Source organism: Pristiophorus japonicus, chromosome 12 (genome assembly GCF_044704955.1).
Source record: "Pristiophorus japonicus isolate sPriJap1 chromosome 12, sPriJap1.hap1, whole genome shotgun sequence".
In the NCBI taxonomy this organism is placed as follows: domain Eukaryota; kingdom Metazoa; phylum Chordata; class Chondrichthyes; family Pristiophoridae; genus Pristiophorus; species Pristiophorus japonicus.
Genome location: NC_091988.1, coordinates 13,564,420 through 13,582,420, shown reverse-complemented (window position 1 = coordinate 13,582,420; position 18,001 = coordinate 13,564,420). Strand labels below are relative to the sequence as shown.

Here is an 18,001-nt window from a genome sequence, read left to right as displayed (position 1 = left end):
CATCCCCAGCATCGAAGCACTGACCACACTTGACCAGCTCCGTTGGGCAGGCCACATTGTTCGCATGCCTGACACAAGACTTCCAAAGCAAGCGCTCTACTCGGAACTCCTGCACGGCAAGCGGACCCAAGGTGGGCAGAGGAAACGTTTTGAGGACACCCTCAAAGCCTCCTTGATCAAATGCAACATCCCCACTGACACCTGGGAGTCCCTGGCCAAAGACCGCCCTAATTGGAGGAAGTGCATCCGGGAGGGCGCTGAGCACCTCGAGTCTCATCGCCGAGAGCATGCAGAAGCCAAGCGCAGGCAGCGGAAGGAGCGTGCGGCAAACCTGTCCCACCCTCCCTTACCCTCAACGACTGTCTGTCTCACCTGTAACAGAGACTGTAATTCCTGTATTGGACTGCTCAGTTAGCTAAGCATTCATTTTTGGAGTGCCTCGATTTCGAGGGACTGCCTATGATGATGATGACAGTATTCCAGTGATGTAGGGATGGATATTGAGTTCAGTGTCAGGGGCGTGGATAAAGTGAACAGTTTTGTCCTGTATGGTGACGAGCTTCTTGAGAGTACAAGTCCCCCAGGCCCAATTTTGTCCCAATTGCAAAAGCAGCATTATATAGAACTGAAGGGAACAGCTTTCTTTGGGGAAAAAAAACTGCTTCATTTCTTTTCAGCTACTTCGGAACTGATATTTTAAAAGTACACTTGATGTTCAGAAGCCATTTAAGAACTTGTACTTTCATTGCAAAATAACTGTTGATCACTCATGTTCCCTCTAATTTTAATTTTTGTTGTGTGGTCCCTTTAAATTTGTTGCATGGCTGCGCATGCGCGTTATCTTTTCCAGCGACCTGCGCAGGACCTCATGATCGACGTGCAGCGTGCGCCAGTGCAGCTTGGGCCGAACATTGCTGTGGAAGCAACTTATTTTTAATGCACCATGTTTTCAGATACTATTATTGCACAGTGCACTGAGCACAAACTACGATGGAGTCATACAATGTGGTTCTGCACCTGTGACTCTGCACATTCAAAGTTCACAACCTGAGCAACGCCATCGCGGAGGTACTGAACAAATTGCACGGGCAGAAAATAAATCAAAATCAGTCAACCAATCACTCTCTTGCACTTCTTAACAGTCAAAGAAAGGGAGCATTTTCAGAAGCGTATGAACTCTTCACTTGGCCAGGAATGGTGCATTTCAAGGGAGGTCTAAAGATGGGAAAAGGGATAAGGAGGAATCAATTGCAGTATTGTGGCGTCACATAGTCCCTGCCCCTCCTGATTTAACTGAGAATGTTTTCAGGTTGTTAGGTATACAAGAACTCCACAAGGCTGAGTACTGCGGGCTAAACTTAGTGTGACCTTAGTCTTCTTTATTACAGTTCCAGAGTGCCTAAACAACATGGCAGCCAACCTTTTATACTGGCCCTGCATATGTGTGCAGGTGACCAATTGGACTCCAACAGTCGCGCCCTCTGGTGGCAAGTATTATATAGTTACATACATAACACAGGTCATCACAAGTTCTTCAGGAAATCAGAATACTACAGCCCTTTTCTTTTCCAGATGTGCAATTAGCCTAATCTTGGTGGCTAACTGGAGTTCTGAAATAGGAACAAAATTGCAGTGGTAAGGCTATCAACAGATATGGAGCTAAGGCAGGTAAATGGAGTTGAGGTACAGACCAGCCATGATCTAATTAAATGGTAATGCAGGCTTGGGGGAATGAATGGCCTACTGTTTTGATGTTCCTAATGGACTCCACAATGCTACTTGATGTAAATGTCGCTCTCTTGCAGCACCAAAATCGATATCATCCAATTCAGGAAAGATGTGATAAGCTGGAAAATAGCTTATTTATGAATTTTTAGCAGAAAAAGTTACATCTCAAGTGAATGTTCTACTCCAAGTTTCATAGATATTTGGTTAGCTTGTCATGGTCGACTGATGCAATAAATGTAAAATAATTAAAGGCTAAAAGCATGAATTTCCTTTTGAAAACATTCATACAAATTGATACGAGCATTCAAGTGTGAAGAATGCAAGGAAAAAGTTCTTGTCCATTAGTAAACAATTATCTCAGAAAAATGAGGTGGTTGAGTTTAAAACGCCGTACTGAATATTAAACAATATATATTTTGCATTCACTCCAAGCTGATCCTCGGTCTAATCGAGCAGATGTGATGATATGCCCCTCTCCCCAGCTGAACTAGTCCAATATGTGACTTGTAAAGCAGCAGGGGGCACAATTTTTGACACATACCATTGGATGTGGCTGTGAGAAGGGCTACTTTTAACATCTGGCTCCAATGCCCTCATCCATCCAACATTTCACTGTTCTGAGAACAGAGTTCAGCTATATGGTTTCATCATTGTAAATAAGATGTTAGCTTTCAGGCCAAATGAGAAATGATTGCTGGACAACACTGTGCTTTGTGATATGGATCAAAGCACTATCCAGTGGCCCAAGGAGGTTCTGAACGGCAGCAGATTTGCGGGGAATAGTATAACAACTAACAAGCAGAGCGGTACAATCTGTTGATGAAGTTTAAAACAAAATGGGTTTTGTTTTAAATCACATGGTTCACATCACAGCTCGATGATATGTAATGAAGGCTGCTGCTTTCTTCAACAAGCACTCATGAAAAAGAGGCTACAATGGGCCCGAAATTCATCAGGATGTAAGGTCTGCCCATTTCTCGGCAGTATTCTGGCGGTGCATCGTTTAAAACCGCCGGAATAACGCCGAGACCGAACAGCGCTAGTTTAGTGACATTTTTTCAGCGGTATGCGAGCAGTGTGCAGCATTATAGTCGATCAAGATCGACTTTCTTGTCGATGGTCGGTGTGGCACTGCACTGCGCATGCGCGAATTTGGGGTTTTTTTTGCTTTTTTTTTCACCGGTGCTTTCCCCCCCACCGCGATTTCGGTGGTCAGGGGTCACCTGCGCATGCGCAGAGAGTTAGAGTCAAGGGAGAGAGAGTGAGAAGGAGCAGCAAGGTATTCGAGGGTCAGTTGTTTTCATTGGAGATTCCAGAGTCAAATAATATTAATAACAAATAATAATTATACAATATCAACAGTAATAATACATATTTTATACATTAAAAAATCATAAAATAAATATAATAAATATAAATATAATGGAAATGCTGAAAAAGAACTCTAAGTGCAGGAACATCGAGAAGGGCGGGAGGTTGGGGGCGCCCGCCTTCGACGAGACAGAGCCACCTGCCCTGCTGGCGAACGTCACAGAGAGATACTCCGACTTAACCTCTGTTACCCCCCCAAAAGGAGTACCACAAATATGGGATGAGATCGGGGAGGCTGTCTCCTCCACAAGCACAATGGTACACACCGTCGCAAGAGGTGGAACCACCTGGTGAGGGTAGCAAGTGTAAGTAATGATTTTATTTAAGCACCTCCACCTCCCCATGATGTTATTTATCCCAAGATTACGGCGATGTATTTGTGCTTTCAGGCAATGACAAGAGGATCAACCCAGTGTTTTGATGTGTGCGTGTGTGAACATGTCGAATAATCATTTTGGTTATGTGACATATTTCTAGAATTTCTACATGCTTTATAAACAATTAGCATTTATATAGCACCTATAACGTAGAAAAAAGGCAAGGACACATCAGACAAAAATAGACGTTGAGCCAATAAAGATATTAGAAAGAATGAGCAAAGGCTTGGTCAGAGGTGGGTTTTAAGGATGGGCTTAAAAGGAGGGAGGTGGAGGGGTTTTAGAGAGGGAATTCCAGAGTGTAGGGCTGAAGCGGCTAAAGGCATGTCCACCAATGATGGGGCTAAGGGACGGGCGATAGACAAGGAAACAAGAGTTGGGGCCGTTGGAATAGGTTGTTAGAGATAGGGAGGGGCGAGGCCACAAAGGGAATTAAACGCAAGGAGGAACCTTTTAAATTGAGATGTCACCACACGTTAAAGAAATTCCACGCACGGGCATCTTCCACCCTTCAACTGGAGTTCAGGACTGGAACATCGGGTCCTTCATTGAAACATCTGTGAACTCTTGTGGAAGCAAGTCATCCTCGTTCGAGGGACCGTCAATGATGATGTTGTGAACCTGTGTGTGTGTGCGATGTTAAATGGCTTGAAGATTTTTACTTTCATTTACTTCCCTTTCTGCAGAAGAGATCTGCAATAGCAGCAGATCAGCAGCATATGGGGGGAGGACCCACAAATGCAAGATGGAGATCGAGATCCGTGCCCTGTCGCTGGTCGGGGATAGCAACTGTGCCACCACCGGCGTTGGAGCTGACCCACCCACACAGGATGGTCAGTTCAATACAATCGGCAGTCTGTGTTACGGTCGTGTAATGTCATGTAATGTAACTGTAACTGTAATGTTGGGCTCATGTGATGTACTGCAATGTTGGGGGCATGTAACGCAGTGTATATGTATATGTATATATGTATTGTCTGTCTGCGATATGTAAAGCAGTAATGCAGCAGTGGTGGACATTTAAGTAAGACTGCGCTACGTCACGGTACTCATGTACTCGTGTAACCCTGACCCATCCCCTGGTGCCAAGCACTTGTAAATGTTGTTTTGTATTTCCAGACTCGGAGGATTCAGACCAGACCGCCGCAGAGAGACCAGACGACAGACCCACTGCCTCCAGCTCCGGCATCACCCAGCTCTCTCCCGACTTCACCCCTGCCAGAGATCAGGAAGAGGAAGAGGAAGAGCAGCTCATCCTGGAGCCGGTGGAGGTGGGGGTGGAGACGGAGGAGGAGGAGATAACAGTTCCATGTGGGCCAGCTGGAACACCCTCCACCACCGACTCGATATTCAGGGGATTCCCCCATGCCTCCTTGGATTCTGCGGGACCAAGCGGTGCGCAGCAAGGCACCCCCAGCGTTCCAGCGCCTTTGCTGCAGCGACGGAGGTTGGTGGAGAAAAGGCAGATAGGTGCATACCAGGACATGGTGTCTCTGTCACAGGCCAGCGTCAACATAGGTCGAGAGCTGCTCAAGGCCATGGCTACGATAGCCAGAAACATCGCGATGCTATCAGAACGACAGTCGGAGGACATGTCGTGTCTGATCACCGAGATGGAGCAAACCACCAACTCCGTCGATGCCATGCGGCAATTGAAGGATCAGGACATGGCGCAGAATCCCCGCATGCCATAGTAGTCGGGTCGACAGCACCTGAGGGTGGGGTGTTGCCAGCAGCTACCAGCCCTGAAGCCGTGCCTTCCACATCATGAGCTTCTCCTGAGGCCCCATTTATTGCGCCTGCAATGTCTCACCCCCAATGACAGCAACAGCACTCGGGGTGCACTGCTGCACACCGGCCTGGTACCACCACGGGGAGGTCCGGGCTCAGGGGCAGTGGGAAATGGAAGGGCCTGACCCCGCGATCTACCGACCCCTCTTCATCCCCCCACCTTTCCCCACTCCCGCCTCCCTCGCCATGCTCTCTCTGCCACACTCCCAAGCCAGCCAGCCCCGATATCCCCTTGCTCAGTATCTGTACCATTCAATTTAACATGACCACCCCTAGTCCAGAAAAATCCCTTATCCAGAACAGGCCAGGTCCCGAGGGTTCCGGATAAGGGATGTTTAACCTGTACAAGTAAATCACTGTTTCATCTCGAAGGAGTGTACAGCTGGACTGTTGGGATACTGTTGTACATGCCACTTTTGACAGCGTGATAGACTGTTCAGACTTAAATGCAACTACTTGACATTATCTCAACCACTCTGTTAATCTTGTCACATGTTTCAGGTTGTTTTATAAACAAGATAATTTGCATTGGCTGTCATATTTGGATTAATGTAGAACGTACAAATGCATTTGCAGTAGGTCTCTTGCATAAATGTGAAGGTTTGTCCTGAATGCCAGAAGCTCTTGTGCTCATCTTAGAGAGCTGAGTGGCCATTGTTGTGTTGTTGGATTAAGAAAGATAAATAACTTGGATTTATATTGCCTCTTGACCTTCGGACGACCTAAAGTGCTTTGTGGCCAATGAAGTATTTTGAAGTGTAGTCACTGTTGTAATGTCGGTGAAAATGGCTGCCAATTGTAAGGTTCCACAAACATCAGTGTGATAAATGACCAGATTATTGTTGGTTGAGAGATAAATGTTGTCCAGGGCACTGGGATAACTACCCAGCTCTTCTAACTCATTCTAAGCATGGACAGGAAGGGAGATGACCCACCTCTCAGTGTGGGTTATCTTTTCTATGCATTTTTGGTTTTCTTTGGTGCCTGTGAGACTGAAATGGTTGGCTGGCTCAGTGATCTGACTCGGTCAAGCAACATCTTTCAGAAAATGATCTCAACATTATCTTATACCCTTCATAAGGTTTTATATTTTCTCACTCCAAACACAATGTCCATACATTCTGCATTTTCTATTGACCGTTCTCTAACTACAGTCCTGACTTCTGTAATGTTTGAAATTGATATTTGTACATTTCTGGTAAGGTCAAAGCAGTGTGAACCAGCTTGGTACCAGCCGTTCTCTTTATGCGTTTTTCTTCTCTATCCCTCCCACCCCCGCTTCAATATGCAATAGCCTCATAATTAGAACCCCGTAAGAAATTGTTTATCCTCCCTTATCATTCCCTTCCTTAAAATGTAGAATTACATTCGATTTAACCAATTTTTAACTAATTTATTTATGGCTATGGAAGGAGCGTTAACCCGGCCAGTCAGACCGTTAATCAGCCTGCAAATCCTTCACATTGTTCTTCAAAGGGAACAGCGAGAAGACATGAAGGTATGTAGGCACCTTTAGTAATGACTCCACGAGGCAGGGTATGGTGCTTTAACTGTGCAGACCTGCAGTCCTTTATTAGCAGCTCCTGGGTGCTGACAACAAGCCGTGTGTTCCTTTTTATACTGGGTTACCTGCCGTGTGCAGGCAACCCCTGGGTCTCTAGTAACAGCACCCTCTAGTGTACCGGTAAGGTGTGTACAGTACAAGGGTACATTCAATGTTGCATGACAGTGTTACAGACATCATACAGTGAACAGGCATGCCTACACAACAAGAAGAACTAATTTATGGGCTGAATTAAGTGGACACTCGCTTCGGTCTCCGTCATTAAGTACCTCTTTGTCAGTTCAACTGCATGTTGCTGCTCTTTTTCCTCTGCTCCTGTCTGCACTACTCCGTCTGATGCTTGTGGTATGCTGCCTTGTTATGGTAATGTTGCTCCTTTTCTTTAGATTTGTCTCTGCCATTATTTTCTAACCTCCAAGAACTTTCAATTGGTCGCATATGCCTCTTGTGCTCCAGTGCCAAAGTATTCATGCTGGTGATGTGTTTTAGTTATTGCTGCAAAGCAAGGTGATTTCTAACATGATATTTTGTGCTCACAGGAAGTGCTATTTGGTTCTTGCTTTCATTAATAAGTCTTTATGGTCTTCAAATTATATTTATCACTTTAGCTATTGCCAGTTGTAAGGGTTTAGGCTTTTTCCAACACTTTGTTTTGATAACGGCAGAAGTCAGTTTCCATAAGCAGACTGGCTCTTGTACAAGTCAAATGTTTTGCCCATGTATACGTGTATGTGCTAGTTGTGCTGGCCAGGTTTAACAATTAATCCTGAATTTTTGTTCCCTGCAAATAATGTCGGTTGCCTTTTGCATTCTGCTGTCTCTCTTGAAAGATATTATGCTGACAGAACAAGTAAGCATGGATTTGTGAAAGGGAAATCATGCTTGACAAATCTTCTGGAATTTTCTGAGGATGTTACCAGTAGAGTGTATTTGGACTTTCAGAAGGCTTTCGACAAGGTCCCACACAAGAGATGAATGTGCAAAGTTAAAGCACAAGGGATTGGGGGTAGTGTGCTGACGTGGAATGAGAACTGGTTGGCAGACAGGAAGCAAAGAGTAGGAGTGATACGTCCTTACTACACAGTATAAATGCACACGAGGCCCATGCTTGAGAGAAGGTCAGTCTGTGACCTGTCCTTTATTCCTTAGCACTCAAGTGATGAAGGTGGGTGGAGCTTCCCCTTTTATACCTGAAGGTGCAGGTTAGGAGTGTCTCCCACCTAGTGGTCAGTGTTCTCACGGTGTACAACTTAGGTCAGTTTATACATGGGTTACAATGCTGGTTGAATACATGACATCACCTCCCCCCCCAAAGTCTTATTGGGATCACAGGTTGAGTCTCTCTGGTGGTTTACGCTCCCTTGTAGAGCGCCTGAGTTGGGGCTCCGGTTGTTGGCCGCTGGCCTGAGTGTCTGCTATTTGCAGTCCTTCAGGCCTGTCCGCACTGCCCACAGTGACTGGGCTCTCCTCCCTTTGGTTCCGGTGTTCGGTCACCTGTCGTGTTCTTCCTCTGCTTCTTCTATGGGGTTGCTGAACCTCCTTTTTGTTTGATCCACATGTTTGTGGCAGATTTGTCCATTGGTAAGTTTAACTACCAGAATCCTATTTCCCTCTTTGGCAACCACAGTGCCTGCGAGCCATTTGGGCCCTGCAGCGTAGTTGAGGAGAAAAACAGGATCATTTACATCAATACATCGCGCCCTCGCATTCCTGTCATGGTAGTGATATTGTGACTGCCGCCTGCTCTCGACAATTTCTTTCATGGTGGGGTGTATAAGGGATAATCGGGTTTTGAGCATCCTTTTCATTAGTAGCTCTGCGGGTGGAACCCCTGTGAGCGAGTGTGGTCGGGATCTATAGGCCAACAGGAGGCGTGATAAGCGGGTTTGTAGGGAACCCCCTTGGAATCTGAGCATCCCCTGTTTGATTATCTGCACTGCTCGTTCTGCCTGGCCGTTTGAGGCCGGCTTGAACGGTGCCGTTCTAACATGGTTAATTCCATTGCCTCCCATGAAGTCCTGGAATTCAGTGCTTGTGAAGCACGGGCCATTGTCGCTGACCAAGATGTCCGGTAGACCGTGGGCGGCGAACATTGCCCGTAGACTTTCTACCGTGGCAGAGGATGTGCTTGAATTTAAAATGTCACACTCGATCTATTTGGAGTAGGCGTCTACTACAACCAAAAACATTTTCCCCATGAAAGGACCTGCGTAGTCCACATGGATGCGTGACCAAGGCTTGGCGGGCCATGGCCAGGGGCTAAGGGGGGCTTCCCTGGGCGCATGACCCAGCTGGGCACACGTGTTGCACCTGCGAACACAAAGTTCCAGATCTGCGTCTATCCCTGGTCACCAAACGTGTGACCTGGCAATTGCCTTCATCGTGACAATGCCTGGGTGCCCATTGTGGGGTTCTCTGATGAACACCTCTCTGCCCATCTGGGGCATGACTACGCGGTTTCCCCACAGTAGGCAATCGGCCTGAATCGAGAGTTCATCCTTGCGCCTGTGAAATGGTTTAAATTTCTCAGGGCATGCCCTGTACGTGGCTGCCCAGTCCCCATTCAGGACACATTTCTTGACTAGAGACAATAGCGGGTCTCTATTTGTCCAGACTTTAATCTGACGGGCTGTCACGGGTGAGCCTTCGCTTCCGAAAGCTTCAACAGCCATGACCATCTCAGCACCATGCTCGGTAGCCCCCTCAGTGGTGGCTAGTGGGAGCCTGCTGAGTGCATCGGCGCAGTTTTCGGTGCCCGGTCTGTGTCGAATTGTGTAGTCATAGGCAGCTAACGTGAGTGCCCACCTCTGTATGCGGGCCGATGCGTTTGCATTTATGGCCTTGTTGTCGGCCAAAAGGGACGTGAGGGGTTTGTGATCTGTCTCCAGCTCAAATTTCCTGCCAAACAGGTACTGGTGCATTTTCTTTACCGCATAGACACATGCGAGTGCCTCCTTTTCTATCATCCCGTAGCCCCTTTCTGCCTGGGACAGACTCCTGGAGGCATAAGCTACCGGCTGTAACTGACCCTTGGCATTGACATGCTGCAACACACACCCGACACCATAGGACGACGCATCGCATGTTAACACAAGTTTCTTACATGGGTCATATAATGTTATCAGATTGTTGGAACATAACAAATTGCGTGCTCTATTAAAAGCCCTTTCCTGGCTGTCCCCCCAGACCCATTCGCGACCTTTGCGTAGGAGCACGTGTAGCGGCTCTAGCAGCGTGCTCAATTTGGGAAGAAAGTTACCAAAATAGTTCAGGAGCCCCAGGAATGAATGCAGCTCCGTCGTGTTACGGGGTCTGGGTGCTCTCTGGATCGCTTCCGTCTTGGATGCAGTAGGGCTGATCCCGTCTGCTGCTACCCTCATCCCCAGGAATTCTACCTCTGGAGCTAGGAAGACGCACTTTGCCTTTTTCAGTCGCAGACCTACCCGGTCCAGTCTGCGTAGCACCTCCTCCAGGTTGTGGAGGTGTTCTTCAGTATCGTAACCCGTAATGAGGATGTCGTCCTGAAAAACCACCATCCCTGGAATCGACTTGAGAAGGCTGTTCATATTTTGTTGGAAGATCGCGGCGGCCGAGCGAATCCCGAACGGACATCTGTCGTACTCAAACAACCCCTTGTGTGTCGTGATGGTGGTCAGCTTCTTCGACTCACTCGCCAGCTCCTGGGTCATGTAAGCTGAGGTCAGGTCCAATTTTGAAAAAAGTTTGCCACCGGATAGCGTCGCAAAGAGGTTCTCCACTCTCGGTAGCGGGTACTGGTCTTGGAGTGACACCCGATTGATGGTGGCCTTGTAATCGCCACATATCCTGACCGACCCATCCGCCTTGAGCACCGGCACAATCGGGCTCGCAAAGTCACTGAATTCGACTGGCGAGATGATGCCTTCCCTCAACAGGCGGTCCAATTCGCCGTCTATCTTTTCCCGCATCACGTAAGGCACCGCTCTGGCCTTGTGGTGTACTGGTCTGGCGTCCGGGTTTATGTGAATCACTACCTTGGCCCTCATGAAAGTGCCAATGCCGGGTTGAAATAATGAGTCAAATTTGTCCAGGACCTGTGAGCATGATACTCGCTCTACAGAGGAAATTGCATTGACATCGCCCCATTTCCAGTTCATGACAGCAAGCCAACTCCTCCCCAGTAGTGCGGGACCATCCCCTGGGACAATCCAGAGTGGCAACCTGTTCTCCGAAACTTTGTGGGTCATGACTACCCTGGCGCTGCCTAGCACCGGAATGATCTGCTTTGTGTAAGTCCGTAGCTGTGCGTCAATCGGCGATAATTTTGGCCTCCTGGCCTTGGATGCCCACAACTTTTTGAACTGTTTGATACCCATCAGAGACTGGCTGGCACCCGTGTCTAACTCTATTGATACTGGGATGCCATTGAGGAGCACTTTCATCATTATCGGTGGCGTCCTGGTGTATGAACTGTATACGTGCTCCACATGAACTCGCTGAACTTCAGCTTCCAGCGATTTCCCCCAGTGTCCATTTCTGCAATTTCTGCAGGTATTTTGCTCATCTCTGCAAACACCGGCTGAATGTTTCCAGTAGAGTGGACAAGGGAGAACCATTTGATGTGCTATATTTGGACTTTCAGAAGGCTTTCGACAAGGTTCCACACAAGAGATTAATGTGCAATGTTAAAGCACATGGGATTGGGGGTAGTGTGCTGACATGGATTGAGAACTGGTTGGCAGACAGGAAGCAAAGAGTAGGAGTAAATGAGTACTTTTCAGAATGGCAGGCGGTGACTAGTGGGGTACCGCAAGGTTCTGTGCTGGGGCCCCAGCTGTTTACACTGTATATTAATGATTTAGACGAGGGGATTAAATGTAGTATCTCCAAATTTGCGGATGACATTAAGTTAGGTGACAGTGTGAGCAGCGAGGAGGATGCTATGATGCTGCAGAGCGACTTGGATAGGTTAGGTGAGTGGGCAAATGCATGGCAGATGAAGTATAATGTGGATAAATGTGAGGTTGTCCACTTTGGTGGTAAAAACAGAGAGACAGACTATTATCTGAATGGTGACAGATTAGGAAAAGGGAAGGTGCAACGAGACCTGGGTGTCATGGTACATCCGTCATTGAAGGTTGGCATGCAGGTACAGCAGGCGGTTAAGAAAGCAAATGGCATGTTGGCCTTCATAGCGAGGGGATTTGAGTACAGGGACAGGGAGGTGTTACTACAGTTGTACAGGGCTTTGGTGAGGCCACACCTGGAGTATTGTGTACAGTTTTGGTCTCCTAACTTGAGGAAGGACATTTTTGCTATTGAGGGAGTGCAGCGAAGGTTCACCAGACTGATTCCCGGGATGGCGGGACTGACATATCAAGAAAGACTGGATCAACTGGGCTTGTATTCACTGGAGTTCAGAAGAATGAGAGGGGACCTCATAGAAACGTTTAAAATTCTGATGGGTTTAGACAGGTTCGATGCAGGAAGAATGTTCCCAATGTTGGGGAAGTCCAGAACCAGGGGTCACAGTCTAAGGATAAGGGGTTAGCCATTTAGGACCGAGATGAGGAGAAACTTCTTCACCCAGAGAGTGGTGAACCTGTGGAATTCTCTTCCACAGAAAGTTGTTGAGGCCAATTCACTAAATATATTCAAAAAGGAGTTAGATGAGGTCCTTACTGCTAGGGGGATCAAGGGGTATGGCGAGAAAGCAGGAATGGGGTACTGAAGTTGCATGTTCAGCCATGGTCTCATTGAATGGCGGTGCAGGCTCGAAGGGCCGAATGGCCTACTCCTGCACCTATTTTCTATGTTTCTATGTTTCTAATGTTTACAGACGTGGGCCGCCCCAACCTGTGTGAGAACACCATCGCAGGTCATGGCTATAAAGAGAGTTGGAGCGCCGGGCCCTGGAACATCATGGTGGAGGTGTGGCGAATGAGGGTACGGGGCCCAGAAGAGCCGAGGGCCGAGGGCCGAGGGCCGAGGGCCCAGGGCCCAGGGCCAGCACGGACCTGCCCACACTGTGATATCTGTGCACACTAGGTCTGTGCAGCAGTCGTCCTGATTCATCCTTGCCATTGGATAAAGGCCGAGCTCTGTCAAGCCCGTGTGGTGGCTGGTGTGCAACGGTCACCACACATTAAAAAAAATTCACGCACAGACATCTTCCACCCCCTCAACTGGAGTTCAGGACTGGAACATCTGTGAACTCATGTGGAAGCAAGTCATCCTCGTTCGAAGGACCGCCTATGATGTTCATTTAAAATAATTGAAGTTTGATTTTTAAAAGTTTATTTCAAGTTTTAAATTTGCTAAAGTTGTTACAGTTGTTCCAAGCTTTGCAAAGTTTTACAATTGTTGCGTATTTTTTACATTTTTACATAAACATTTCAATTGAATTTAAGCACACTTGTACAGTGTAAAACTTTTGGGGTAACTGTCATCAGGGTCCCAAAACACAGCTCTCCACATTCAAGCAAAGCGTTCATTTATGAGCTGCTGACGTATCAATTTTACAGTGGCATACACTCCGCATGCTCTCCGCTGTGGTGTTGGGGGCGGGGGGGGGGGGGGGGGCGGTGCCATGGATTAATCGGCAAGCTCCTCCTCTTCCTTCCCCCTCCTCATCTTCCGCTTCTTCCTCCTTCGTCTCCTGCACTCTCTCCTCAGGTGGTCCTGCAGTCCCCTGTGACAATTCCTGTCCCCGCATGATGGCTAAATTATGCAACATGCAGCACACCTCTGTGAACTGAGCAACCTGCTCAGGGTGGTATTACAGCCTGCCTCCCGAGTGGTCCAAGCATCGAAAGCGCTGCTTCAGCACTCCAATTGTCTTTTCGGTAATATTACGTGTGGCTATATGGCTCTTATTGTATTGTCGCTCGGCTTGTGTCTGAGGGTTCCGCAGGGGGGTCAAAAGCCAGGTGGCGAGGCCGTACCCTTTATCCCCCAGCATCCAGCATTTACCTTGTGGCTCAGACTTCAACAGGTCAGACACAGTGCTCTCACGCAAGATGTGCGCATCATGGATGCTCCCTGGAAAGTTGACATTCACTGCCATTATGCGCTGTGTATGGTCACAGACGAGCTGCACGTTGAGGGAGTGAAATCCCTTACGGTTTGGTACACCTCCACCTCCTGTAATGATGCTCGCAGGGCAATATGGGTACAGTCAACAGCACGCTGCACCTTGGGGAAGCCGGCAATGCGTCTAAAACCCAAAGCCCTCTCACTCTGTGCCTCCCTGGTCATTGGGAAGTTTATAAATTCCCTCCGGCGTGCATACAGTGCTTTGGTTACCTGTCGAATGCAGCGATGAGTAGCGTACTGAGAAATACGGCATATGTCCCCAGCTGATGCCTGAAAAGAGCCAGATGCATAAAAGGAAAGTGCCGCAGTCACCTTCACCTCGACAGAGAGCGCAGTAATGTTGGTGGTACTGGGCTGCAGGTCTGCCTTACTGAGCTGGCAAATCTCATTGATCACCTCTTTTCGGAAGCACAGCCTTCGAACGCACTGTCGATCAGTCAGGTCAAAGTATGAGCGTTTCTCTCTGAAAATCCTTTGCGGGTAAGACCTCCTCCTCCTCATCAGTCTGCGACCTCCTCCATTAACCTGATAACTCTGCTCAATAAACCTTCTCCCACCTGGATCCTGCATTAGACAGGTAGTCAGACTGAGATAGTACAGGCCCCATTCTTTTTAAATCTCCAGAATCTCCTCAAAGATCCTGAAATAAACTTAAATGATTGTTCAGTGAAAAAAATATTAACTCAAATGCCTTCTATCTTAATAATGTACTCAAGTACCAATAAAAATTCCTTTCCCACTGTAACTCGCACTGTAAAGTCACTGTTCACCTCAGAAATACTGAGGTGCTGCTTTTGCTGACTGTTCCCGGTTTCAAAATGGTGGCACCGAGCACGACCGCCCATTCCCGGCCACTTAACATCGGGTAAAACCATCTTCTCCAGGACGGTATGCAGCTCCGGTGGTATGTCGGTGGTATGTCGTGAAAATTGCACTTTTTGAGTGGTATGTGGACGGTTCTACAGGGCAGACAGTGTGCATACCGCTCGGCAGTATGTCAATGATGAATCTTCCGCCGAGCGGTATGTCACCGATAGGTATATGTTTTTTTTGACGAGACCTGTATTTTTGGGCGGTAAGCAGGCAGTAGTGGGCGGTATGTCGATGACTTTCGGGACCTTAGTGTTTTTCTGGAAAGTTAATTTGAATTCTCTCTCCCTTCTTTGTTTCAGGTCTTTACACAATACACCATCCTCCAACTGGGAAACTGGGATGGTGACTTGCTCCCAGTTCTATTGCTTTTTTACCAGCCCCCAAAATAACATACAAAAACTGTCCAGAGCGATGTGCGATGCAACGTTCTTTCCCCATGGTGGAACTATCGAGTTGTACTTTCTCGTAGAGGCAGGACCATAATAACAGAAGAAACATGAAACAGGAGCAGGAGTAGGCCACCTGGACCTTCGAGCCTGCTCCGCCATTTAATAAGATCATGGCAGGATCATGGAGGGAATTACAAATGTGAATAATGAAGTGCTACTCTGTTAGACTGGTGCATTTCGCTTCTCGGCCTTTTGGCTAAGATCATGCGTAACTGACCTGACAGGGGAGTAGCCACCATGACCTCCGGGTGGTTCTCCCTGGATCAGGAAGGTATATGCTTGCTTTTTTGGAAACAGGAGGTGGGTGGGGGTGGCTTGACCCATCCACCTCCATGGCACGAACCTGGTATTGCAGTACTTCCAGGAACGGTGCAGTGGCTCTAGGCCTTTTGGCTAAGAGCATTGGCGCAGAGTGATCCTTGGCGTGTGCAAGGTGACCTCTGACGTTTGTGATTTGACAAAGAATTGGAAAGATTGGCTACGAATTTCAAAAAAAAAAAAAAAATTAATTAGAGATTTAAAAAATTAATTATAGAACATTCTTAATTTTAACATGTGTTTACATAGATCTGGAATATTATTTTAATTATTTCTACGGGAAAAGTTCAATAACATTTTGTCACTGCTGTTAAAAATAATATGAACTTATTCTCAAATGCTTCATTTGATAAGAATTTTGTTTCAATATCAAAGCGGCTATTTTGGTTGGGATGTGGAGGGAATTATAGAAAATTAAACTGTAGAAATAAATCAAAAATCAACCTCCCGACTGCCAGAAATCTACCGGGCTAGGAAGTAAGAATCCTTTCTGCAAAACAAGTTTTAATCATCAGAGGCTCTTTGCCATTAAGCAAAAGTGCACAGGGCTTTCCAAAGTCATTCTATAAATCCCAAAGGGTGCTCCATCTGCACTGATCGTTACTGAACCCACCTATATTTGTGGATTCAGGTTATCCTTCATATTATGTCTGTAATGTACTTATGAATGACTCCACGAGGCAATGTGTTGTACTCAAACTGTACTGACCTTGGTCCTGTATTCGTAACTCCAGAGTGAGGCAGCCGCCTGGTGGCTACACTTTTATACAGCCCTGCCACCAGGGCAGGAAACCCCAGTCTCTAGTGGTGCCAGCATGCATATACACAGCGTAAACCTTATTGACAGCACATGAGGTAAACAAGTCTCCATCTTATGCAACTATACAGTGACCACACAGAGAGTATATCTATAGTCTGCATATGTAGCACGTCAGAGGCCTGGATTTCCCCTGGCAGAGGCCCGCCCATCAGCAGGGAGGCTGTGTCTGGAAACGGGGGAGGAAAGTCAACTGCTGCTGGCAGCATTGAGAGATCAGCAGTGAACATAATGACCGCTGTCTCGGGGCCTTCTTGCTGCTGTGTAAAAGCAGACGCCAGAAGACCTCCATCTCCAATGCACGACCTGCTGGCCCTGTAACACATAGGTGTCAATGGGGATGTTGCACTGGGAGTCCCTGGCCAAAGACCGCCCTAAGTGGAGGAATCGCATCCGGGAGGACGCTGAGCACCTCGAGTCTCGTCGCCGAGAGCGTTCAGAAATCAAGCGCAAGCAGCGGAAAGAGCGTGCGGCAAACCTGTCCCACCCACCCTTTCCCCCAACGACTGCCTATCCCACCTGTGACAGAGACTGTGGTTCTCGTATTGGACTGTTCAGCCACCTAAGAACTCATGTTAAGAGTGGAAGCAAGACTTCCTCGATCCCGAGGGACTGCCTATGATGATGAACCACATAGGACATATCTTTTTTTAGCTTCCAGAACTTGGCATCATGAACTTCCACCAGTTTTTTTCCATTGTTTTACACTTGGGAAATACCCATTCCCCAGGCACAAAGCAGAGGAAAATCAGTCTCGTAGCATTTTCTCCATGGTGTATTTTTGTTCTTTCTGTTACAGTAGTTTCAAGGTGAAAACTAAGTTAACGTAAAGAAATAATTCAGTCTGCAAGTTAAGCATTTTATTATGCCAGTGTATCTGCTCCTAGAGACAAGTTGGCTGGCTTTTTTTTATGTTAATAATGGTTAATTGACAAATAATTTGTGCTGGTATCATCTGAAGCACTTCCTGATAGCCGCTTAATTTGATCAGTGAATGGTCCAATTAAACAAAAAAACTTTGCAATAAGTTGAATAATTGATTTGGATCTGACACCAAATGGATAGGAGGCGGTCTCAGGAATTGCAGACTTAGGGACTCATTTTAATCCAGGGTGATGGATGCAGGTGGATGTAACAAAGTGTGAAATTGGATGGCGAAATGGAGGGGTGATGGGTCTAGGCCTGCTGTGGTTCTTGTGCTGTACCACATTGTCCGCATGCCAGACACGAGACTCCCAAAGCAAGCGCTCTACTCGGAACTCCTTCACGGCAAACGAGCCAAAGGCGGGCAGAGGAAACGTTACAAGGACACCCTCAAAGCCTCCCTGATAAAGTGCAACATCCCCACCGACACCTGGGAGTCCCTGGCCAAAGACCGCCCTAAGTGCAGGAAGTGCACCCGGGAGGACGCTGAGCACCTCGAGTCTCATCGCCGAGAGCATGCAGAAATCAAGCGCAGGCAGCGGAAAGAGCGTGCGGCAAACTAGTCCCACCCACCCTTTCCCTCAACGACTATCTGTCCCACCTGTGACAGGGACTGTGATTCTCGTATTGGACTGTTCAGCCACCTAAGAACTCATTTTAAGAGTGGAAGCAAGTCTTCCTCGATTCCGAGGAACTGCCTATGATGATGATGATG

At 47.4% G+C, this 18,001-nt stretch overlaps 1 pseudogene; it reads left to right on the top strand.

Moving 5' to 3' along the window:
* The first annotated feature begins 15,403 nt into the window (after positions 1-15,403).
* On the top strand, positions 15,404-15,607 carry LOC139277728 (U2 spliceosomal RNA; annotated as a pseudogene).
* The last annotated feature ends 2,394 nt before the right edge of the window (positions 15,608-18,001 follow it).